This window comes from Hipposideros armiger, unplaced genomic scaffold (genome assembly GCF_001890085.2).
Source record: "Hipposideros armiger isolate ML-2016 unplaced genomic scaffold, ASM189008v1 scaffold_468, whole genome shotgun sequence".
Taxonomy (NCBI): domain Eukaryota; kingdom Metazoa; phylum Chordata; class Mammalia; order Chiroptera; family Hipposideridae; genus Hipposideros; species Hipposideros armiger.
This window is the reverse complement of record NW_017731818.1, coordinates 1,490,229-1,499,945: the sequence shown is the minus strand read 5'-3', so window position 1 is coordinate 1,499,945 and position 9,717 is coordinate 1,490,229. Positions and strand designations below refer to the sequence as shown.

General features: G+C 39.3%; 1 non-coding gene across 1 annotated transcript; it reads left to right on the top strand.

The window, feature by feature from the left end:
• The first annotated feature begins 9,366 nt into the window (after positions 1–9,366).
• On the top strand, positions 9,367–9,439 carry TRNAF-GAA (transfer RNA phenylalanine (anticodon GAA)). Its single transcript has one exon. It is a non-coding gene; the product is annotated as a tRNA-Phe (tRNA).
• Positions 9,440–9,717: the final 278 nt, after the last annotated feature.

The window sequence follows — 9,717 nt, the reverse complement described above, 5'->3', positions numbered from 1 at the left end:
ATTAGGTCAATTTTGTGGAGCAGAAGAAGAAATCCTAATTCATGGTCTTCCTCTCAACCCTAAACTGCTAGAAAGCCCTCCAATGAAATATATGTCCTAATAACAGTTCTATACTTTGCTTAATCCTTCATCTTTGACTTGGAATGAAAATATGGCTAATTTAATGAATATAGTTGTGAAAACTAACTATAGGAGTAGGAGAGGGGGAAAGCATGTTTTCAGGTTAAAATGATGAATAAAAATTACAGCGATAAGAAATATTAAATAAAATAGGCCGAATAAGCCCTTGAGAAACATCTTTCTATTTCTAGCAAATTTTAAAACTTTGATTAATGGTTCTGCAGTTCTGCCCTTCACATTTTTTTTAATAGAAAAAACTTAGGTGAAAATATAAAGCAATTTTTCTTTGCTCAGAAAAATGTTTATTTTAGATTATTTGGATGTTATATATCAAGTGAAAATTCCATGTGTTAATATTTAGAAAATACACATTTCCCTAAGATTAATTTGCTTCTCTTTAGGTTTTCCTTTTGCTCTCATACCATTATAAATAAATATGCTACTTCTGACTTATCCTACAAATATTTCAGCTATCATTAAAAAAAATTTACCACATAGCTAAAATTAAATCAGTTTAAAATTCTCAGGAGTTGAAATTGTGGTTGTTTAAGTTAATGGACTAATCAAACCTTAGTTTTAGATGGTGTTTCTGCAATATTCTAATTACTGCAATCTGATTTTCCTTAGTAATTGTGAAGGTCAAAACTGAAAGCCTGATTCAAAAAGGAAATTAAAAGTTGAGAATAAAAGACAAGGAAGACATTTCATTCCCAACATATGTCATGATAGATTATTAAGTTGACCTTGTAAAGTTAAAGAAAGATTTTGCTGTCAATCACACTGAAGTTGACTACGACATATGGAAATTGTGTTCTGAATCTTCTCGAAACAGCATACTTTCATTTGAATGTGTCGTTTTTCCATAAAGGAGATTCATTATATATTAAACAAACAAAAATTATACCTACACACATTTTGATTTTTATGCCTTAGTAAGGCTTTCATGTGAGTAAAAACAGAAGTAAGGAAAAATATCATTTGTCAGACCACATGTCCTGATTTAGTGATTCTAAAAATATGGTCCTGGTATGTAAAGGACAAACCTTAGCAATAGACAGACAAAGGAACTACTTAGACTGAATATAGATTTGGGGAAGAACCTCACTATTCTCACAAAATATACCCCTAGTCACATTCTGATGCCTAAAAACACATTGATAAGGTACAAAGTTCTTCAATCTGCAGCATTAAAATACAGAAATTTCTAGGATCTGTAAGGTAAGACTAATATTTATCTTTTTTCAAATTTTTAATATAAAAAAATTAGAACATACAGAAGAACTGAAAGATGTAATTCTCCACCTAGATCCAATAATGGTTAACATTTTGCTGTATTAATTTTATTTGTATGTATATGTGTATGTGTGTATGTTTGAGAGATTTGAAAGTAAGTTACAGACCTCATGGCACTTCAACACGAAATACTTAAGCATAAATATCCTAAAAACCATAGCATTCTTCTATGTAATTACAATACCATTTTCATACTTAAGAAAACTGATAGTCATTTCCTAATATATATATATATATATATATATATATATATATATTTATTTATTTAAATTTCTCAATATTTTCCTGAAAGTTAGCAGAATATGCCACCCCAAACACTTTGGCATAAGGATTATTTTAAACTGAAGGCAACTGTGAAGAAGATACAAGAAAAGCTCTCTGCCTTCCCCTATTTGCCTAAAAGCAGGAGATAAATTTGTAAAGGTGACCTCCCGCTCCTCTCTACCAGGATGGACACCAGTTAATTGCCAGAGACAACTATACACTCTGATCAGCTCACAAATAGCAACAGAGGAACCTATGTAACAAACTTCACTAACTAACCCTTATCCACCATTAGTTTCTCCATATATTTATCTTCCTATAATTCGCCACCCTAGAAACTGTGTTTTTCCTTTGTCTTGTCACTTCTCTACAAATTTATTGTTCTTTAGTAAGATGCCATATAAGCCCAAGTTCTAGCAACCCCATTGAGTTACTTATCACTAAGAACTTCCACATGCATGTGCAATGCACAGGTTAATAAATATCTGCTTGATTTTCTCTTGCTAATCTCTCTTTTGTGAGTCTAATTTATAGAACCCCAGCCAGAGAAACTAAGATGGGTAGAGGGAAAACAGGTTTTTCTCTCCTATATCCTCCCAAATCTCTTATTTATAGCTTTTTAATTTTTTTTCTACACCAGAATCAAATAAGGGTACTCATATTATTTTTGTTTATCTTTTTAGTCTCTTAAATGTAGAGCTGTCTCCTCATCTTTTAGATGTTTTTATTTGGATGTTTTTTTCCATGACATTGATATATTGAAGACTGCAAGACAGATGTCTTTGAGAATATCTCACTCTGGACTCGTCTAGTTAATTCTTCATGGTGTCCCTTAACTTATTTCTCCATTTCCTAAATTTCATATAGACTGGAAGTTAGGTCTACCTAGAAACCAGGGTAGTTTCAGGTCAAACCTTTTTAGCAAGAAGGCTTCATGGGTGATATTATACATGTTATGTTACAGAAAACTAGGTGACCCATAAAAATGATTGGAAGGACTCTCTTTACACTGAAGTTAAATGATTCCTAGCAGATCCTTTTCTAAACCCAGATTTTTATTAGAAGGGAGTGAATTGAAATTAAGATTTCAATTCTTAATTGAAGGGAGTGAATTGAAATTAAGATTTCAATTCTGGGCCTCAAGATTCTAAGAGCAACGCTGGCAGAAAGTGTCGTCATGTGCCAGGGAAATGAGCCAGGTTAGTGTAAGCAGCAAGATTCGGTGCTGAGTAAGGTCAAGAACAGCATTTGCCTCAAAACTTGAGGACCCCAAAGCACATGTGGATCACAGGTTTAAAGAAACTGCTGTATTTTGATAAGGCTGGTCTAATACTGGGACAAGCATGGTACACTGTGACAACACTGGCCTGGGAGATGAGACCTAAATCCTGGTCCCACATTTGTCTCTAAATAACTGTGTGACACTGGGAATCATTAAGACTCTGGCCTTTCATTGATTCACACATGGTGTAGAGGTCATTGTGCCAACTACTCTGATGTCGTTTTGTAAATATTACGTAAGCACCAATGTGATTGAATGTCAGCGTTCGCTTCTTGTTGACATAAGGAACAACACTCAGATTTTATTTTCTTGCATTCCTTGTGGGACAAGCAGGGAAGCATTAGTCATTCCCAAATGGAAGAATTCCTCCTTATCCAATCATTCAGACAAGCATTATTAAGAGGGTAATATGTGCAGGCTGAACAGGGAGCTTCTGCCTGTCTAAGGAAAGAATTGGACAGTGGACTATCAAAGCAAAAGCATGTGGGATGACGGGGGTAGGGCTGCAGCCCCGTCTGAGTCACATGCAGCTTATGTGGTTGGAGAAAACTGGAATAGCCAGCTTTTCCCATTGCTAATGATGCGAATGGGCTGGGTAGCCAAGTGGAGGAATCTGGGTTCAGGGCCCTGCTTTCGGTCCCCCTCATTTAGGAGAACCCTGGAAATGTGCCCTGACAGTTTCAACTACAGGACAGAGGAACTCTGGTCTGATGAGGCTTCTGCCTCAGCCTCACACCGCGGGGTCCTGCCTGGGTCCTGATCACAGGCTCCACTACCCCTTCTGCTCACCCCATCCGTCCACTAAAGTCCTCCAGAAAAACTGTGGCCTGTGTGTGCAAGGAAGACAGGGAGGAAGGATAGAAAAGAGATGACTTATAGTCAAGGCTCTTGAGTAAAAGTGAGGTAGGTCAGGAATTGGCCAATGGTGCATAGAGTTGGGGGTGTAAGGATACAAAGAAAAGACAGGACTAGAAAAGTGGATGAAAGCAATGGAGACTCAAAAATTCGAGGCTCCTGGGAGTTTGGAGGGGACTCAGGGACTAATAGCACAGGTGCTTCTGTGTACTGGCCTCCTTTTCTGAGTCTCTGGTCATTTAATGCCATCTTGGGCATCTTCACTGGGGCAAAGAAAGAGACTGATTTATTCCTTGTTTCTGGCATTAAAAAAAATATATATATATATGTATGGTATAGGAAACTCATGTGTTAAATTTATTTCATCTTATTTCTTTGGCTGAATAATCAGGTCTTATTCCTTAATCTCTAGATAGGGTGGGGAGGGGAGATGGGCAGGGATGCAACTGGGAGGCTGGACCACTTCAACAAAAAAGAGAGACAAGTAATTAAGCTGACAAGTATTCAAAGAGTGCACAAGCCTCTGAAACTCAAGCTCTGGAATCCAAATTTTTTGGCCTTTAGGCCATGGTGCAAAATCCACATGGTTAGTTAGATGTTTGCTTGATGGATGTGGGAGGATTGGATTAGAACATATGAAAAACCGGTAGGTTGTTCTTGAGTATAATTTACTTAATTGTTTCTGGCCTGGTAAGTACACCCAGAGGCTTTATATTGACGTATGTGATTCAACGAAAACAAAAAACAATAAAGTCTTTATTGACTTGTGGTTTAATGGCTTTAAATAAATTAACTTCTTTTGGATCAATTCAGCACAGTGATCATTTTGCAATCTATTAACTTTTTTATACTTCTCCTCTAAGTTACAACTTTAGTATATAACTTAGAAGAAATCACTTTATATCCATCAAGCAAGGGTACTATTTTCTACACAGAGAACTTCAAAATGCGTAGACATGCCCATATAAAAGGGTGTACAAAAAAAAGCTGACACTAGATTCCAGTTACGTATTTAGACTTTCATGCCAATTTTTAATTGAAATAAGGTCTTTATTTAAAAGAAATGCATATTAAGAGTATTTGGTGCAAGCTAAAGAATATGTTCTATGGGTTAGCAGTCAGTTCTGCTCCAAATTGTGTCATTGCTATGGACTGTATCGTGCCCGCCCCCCACCCCTCCCACCCCCAACTCATATGTTGAAGCCCTAACTCCCAATGTGACTGTATTGGAGATATGGCTTTTAGGAGGTAATCAAGGTTAAGGAGGTCATAAGGCTAGGGTTCTAATCTGATAGGGTTGGTGGCTTTATAAGAAGAGGAAGAAAGGAGAGAGAGAGGGGGGGGGGAATCTATTTCCATGCACATGCACCAAGGAAAAGCCATGTGAGCAAACAGTGAGAAGACAGCCATCTTCAAGCCAGGAGAGGGCTCTCACGAGAAGCCTAATCAGCTGGCACCTTGATCTTGGACTTCCCAGTCTCCAAACTGTGAGAAAATAAATTTTTGTTCTTTAAGCACTGCCCTCCCTTTCTCCATTTATAATACTTTGTTACGGCAGCTCAAGCAGACTAAGACAGCCACCTTAAGCAAGTTATTTGTAGCATTTCTGGGCCTCAGTTTCCTGATATGTAAAATCTGTGGGTCAGGCTAAATAAACCGTAAGTTCTCTTCCATCTCTATCATTACTTTGATTCTAACTGAAATTGTCAGGCTCAAGAAGAGCATCAAAATATATATTTTAAAAATCCTGACTTTCCAATTTTTATAAAAGTTACATAAAATGGTACAGAAAAGTCCCATACATCTTTTACCCAGATTCACCAATTTGTAATATTTTTCTCCATTTACTTTTTCTTATTCTCTCTTTGCATATTTGCACATATTTTATTTTTCTGAACCACTTGAAATTAGATTGCAGATATGATATCTTCTATCCTTGAATATTTCAGTATGTATTTCCTAAAAACAAGGACATTTTCTTACCTAATCATGGTTGCCAGTTTCTGGAAATTTAACACTGACATGACACTTTTAGGTAAGCTGCAGTCCATATTCTAATTTCTTCAATTGTCCCAACAATATTCTTTAAAGCTTTTACCCTGCCAAATAGAGACTGGTCCAAGATCACATAATGCTGTCATGTCCCTTTAGTTTCCTTCCATCTGGAACAGTTTCCTCAGCTCTTTGCTTTCATGACCTTTACAGTTTTGAGACTACAGGACAGTCATTTATTAACATGGCCTTTATTTTGGATTGTTTAATGTTGTCTCATGATTAAATTCAGGTTATGCATCCTTGGCTAGACCACTATATAAGTGACAAGTTGAGTGCTTTCCAGGGAATCACATTAGGAGGCACATGATGTCTGAGTGTCCTTCATTGGTGATGCTAACCTTGCTGACTAGGTTAAGGTATTGTCTAGTTCCTCCGCTGTATAGATTCTATTTCCTCCCTTGCAACTATTAAGTAATCTGTGGAGAGACACTTTGGTACCATGCAATGATTCTAATCGTTATACAACTTTCCCCTCAGAGTTAGCATCAATTGATGATACTTGACTGAACCAGTCTTTACTCTGATACTTGGAAAATGGTGATTTCCACTCCCTTCACAGTTATCAGTAGGTGAAAGCCATTTACCTATAAGCCAAAACACTAATGTCCCTCTCCCTCTAGTATTGTACTCATGAAGTTTTATTTTATTCAAGGGGTAAATAATCTATAACTCTCCTTATTTATTTTGATGCTCAGATTGTCCCAGGTTTGGCCAGTGGGAGTCCCTTCAAACTCGCTCCTATTTCCTTTTCGTAGTCCCATTGTTTTTAACATTTTTGGGAAATACTGATTAAAGTCAGAGGCAAATCAAAATAAGTGCTATTTTTTGTGTGTGCTGTGGGGTCTCAGAAGCAAAGTTAAGGACAGGTTATCAGTTGGTAGCCGTTCAAAAGTTTATTAGATGTTATAACTATATACAACATATTCTCTTTAGTTGTTTTATTCTTAGGTCGTCTCATAATTAGTTTTCATAGTTATCATAGGTAATTAGACTGGAGCTGGCCAAAATCCATGGGCTAATTTGGAAGACAGGCCTGCAGCCTACACAAAATTTCTTTTCAACATAGTCTTCAACATCATTCTCCTCATTTGAATGCCAACTTCTTTATCATTTGCCCCTTACTGTGATTTGTGGGCAGATTTTTCACTTCACTTCCGTCTTTGGCACACGGTCTCTGTGGGTATTCGGATGGTTCTTCTTACCTCTACAGTCATATTGAGCAAAGCCATATTTTCTCCCAAACTCAGTAATAATTTTCATTTCTGTTATCAACAGTGAGGCACTAAGCTAGAGCTTTCTAAACTTTCTCTGTTAATAATGCTTTTGGTGTCTCAATAATGTTTTCCGATGCCCTAGGCCAAAAGAAATACCGAACAGTTCCTTTTATTAAGTGCTCAGGCCCAAACAACTTATTATGTATTTATGTCCAACAACTTTGTAACTGTCTGGAAAAAATTATACCCATAAATTGAAAGAGAAGTTCTATTTTTATTTCGTTTATAAACACTCATCATTACTTATTAATGGGATGTGTGCACCTATTGGGTAGTGCACAATTTCTCAAGTCTTGGAAGCAGACTGGTCACTGCCACTCATTTCCTGTTACAAATTTATTGTCACGAGCAATTGCTTTTTATCACAACTGTTGAAAACCTAGCTTCACAAAGAGACGATGTCACTGAAAGAAATGGTTAGTGATCTATTGCTGAAACTATGAACTACCTAGTAGTTAGTGCTGTGTCCCACAGATGTCCAATATGATTGTGTTTCCCTCAAAAATGTAGATATTCAACACTGCAGCCCCACGGCACTTAGTTGCTCAGTTTGGGAACTATGACACTAAGCCCGGGAAATTTTCAGTCTCCTTAGTAAAACAGCAACAACAAATATTGAGGTGATGCTATAAATCTTTTCACTAATGGTGAAACTGGTAGATAGAGTTCATTGTGTAGCACCAAGCAGTGGCTCTTTTCCACAGCTTATAAATTGGGTGATCACATTGTCTATTTTCCAGTTATTCTAGGATACTTTTAAGAGTCAAACGGTAGTAGTACCCTTTTGACAGGATTCTGAGGCAACAGATGTAAACAAGGACTGTCCTGGGCAAACCAGGTTGTCTGGCTACCCAGTGAATCCATGATATACATCAAGACACTTACATTCTGAAATCCACCTTTACTTGATAAATGATCATTACTACAATGTCGTTTCTATTTGCCAAAGGATCTTATCACATTAAATTGTGAGACACGAACTTTGATGGTTATATTCTCCCCTCTCATATCTCTCCTATCCTTTTTCCTCCATTTCTCCTCAGACCCTGGGCCTTTGCTTCTCATCCTACCCCCACTCCAAATCCCATCAAAATTTACCTGCCACTTTCCTAGTCACTCAGGTTCAAGTCTTTCTTGCAGTGTTTTGAGAATGTCAAAGGAGAATGTGCCATTCATGGCACATAAGAAAGCCTGGAAAAGCCCTTCTTTCTCATCTCTTTCTTTATATGTGTGACTTCCAAATATTCAATCTTTTTTTTCTTCTTCACATTCAAATGCATCTGTCCATCCCTAAATTGGCTGTGAAGTATCTACCTAAATGCAAAGCCCTAGCAGGCTGAAAGGAAGGTACAACAATCATTTTTGCCTTCAGAGAACTGAGAGAAAGAGAGAGAGAAGAGAGAAGAGAGAGAGAGAGGGAGAGGGAGAGGGAGAGGGAGAGGGAGAGGGAGAGGGAGAGGGAGAGGGAGAGGGAGAGGGAGCGGGGGAGGGAGGGAGAGAGGGAGATGGCAGAATGTCTGTGCCTGGCATGTAGGGGATGTTTTAGAAACATTTGTCTAGTAAGTAGTATTGACAATGGATAATTGTCCTTAATGAGCATGCCAAGCTTTAACCGAGGTCCTGAAGTGTGCCAAGCTAGCTCTGAGCAAAGTGGTGGCAGATTAAGGAAGCATTTCGAGGACCCGAGATCACAAGGGGGCTGCATTGCCCTTGTTCACTCCTTTATTACAATCGTCACAATGTGTGTGGTCACAGGCAGCGGCGGGCTGGCGGAAAGTGTCTACTCCATCTTGGCTGGGGGCTCTCCAAGGGGACCAGCCTGCTGCTCCAGGATCGTGGGGACCGGCCCTGGGAGAACGGAGCCCGCCGCTCGAGCAGCGGTGGAGCTGCGAGGCCCAAGGGGCCCAGCCTCGCCCCGCTGAGCTGTCGCCACCGCTGCTCTGGACCCGGCTCTGTCCAGCTGCTGGCGCCCAGGCCAACCCGACCTCTGAATCCACAGTTGCACACGGGCTAGTTCATGATCCCTGCTGTCGAAAATACAGTTAGAAATTCGGATCGTGTTTAAGAAAGTAACCAATCTTGACTCGTAAAAAGCAATGCAGAAGAATTCTGATATAACGATTTAGTGAAACAAAAAGAGAAACAACTGCAATTGCGAAAGGACGAAACGGGCGGACGAGAGGAGTTCAGTAATATCATACTCTAAAAGGAGGCAAAAACGGCGCCGAAATAGCTCAGTTGGGAGAGCGTTAGACTGAAGATCTAAAGGTCCCTGGTTCGATCCCGGGTTTCGGCAGGACTTTCTCCTTTTTCTGAATTCGAAGGGATTCAAATTTCGTGGGATCCCTGTCACGAGTAAACTGGCTCATGAATGCCAGCTCAGGTAAAAACGGACGTGAAAGGTGAGGGCGCATGGAAACGGCCATTCTCAGTCATTTTTAGGAAGGCAGCCGCTAGACACGGCTATTTCCGGAGCGCCTCCCGGGAGGGTGACATAGGCGCTGCTGCGCGTGCGCAGTGCGGAGCTTGTGGGCTGGAGAAGCCGCGCTCCACCCCAGGGGCGGAGAAGTCCAG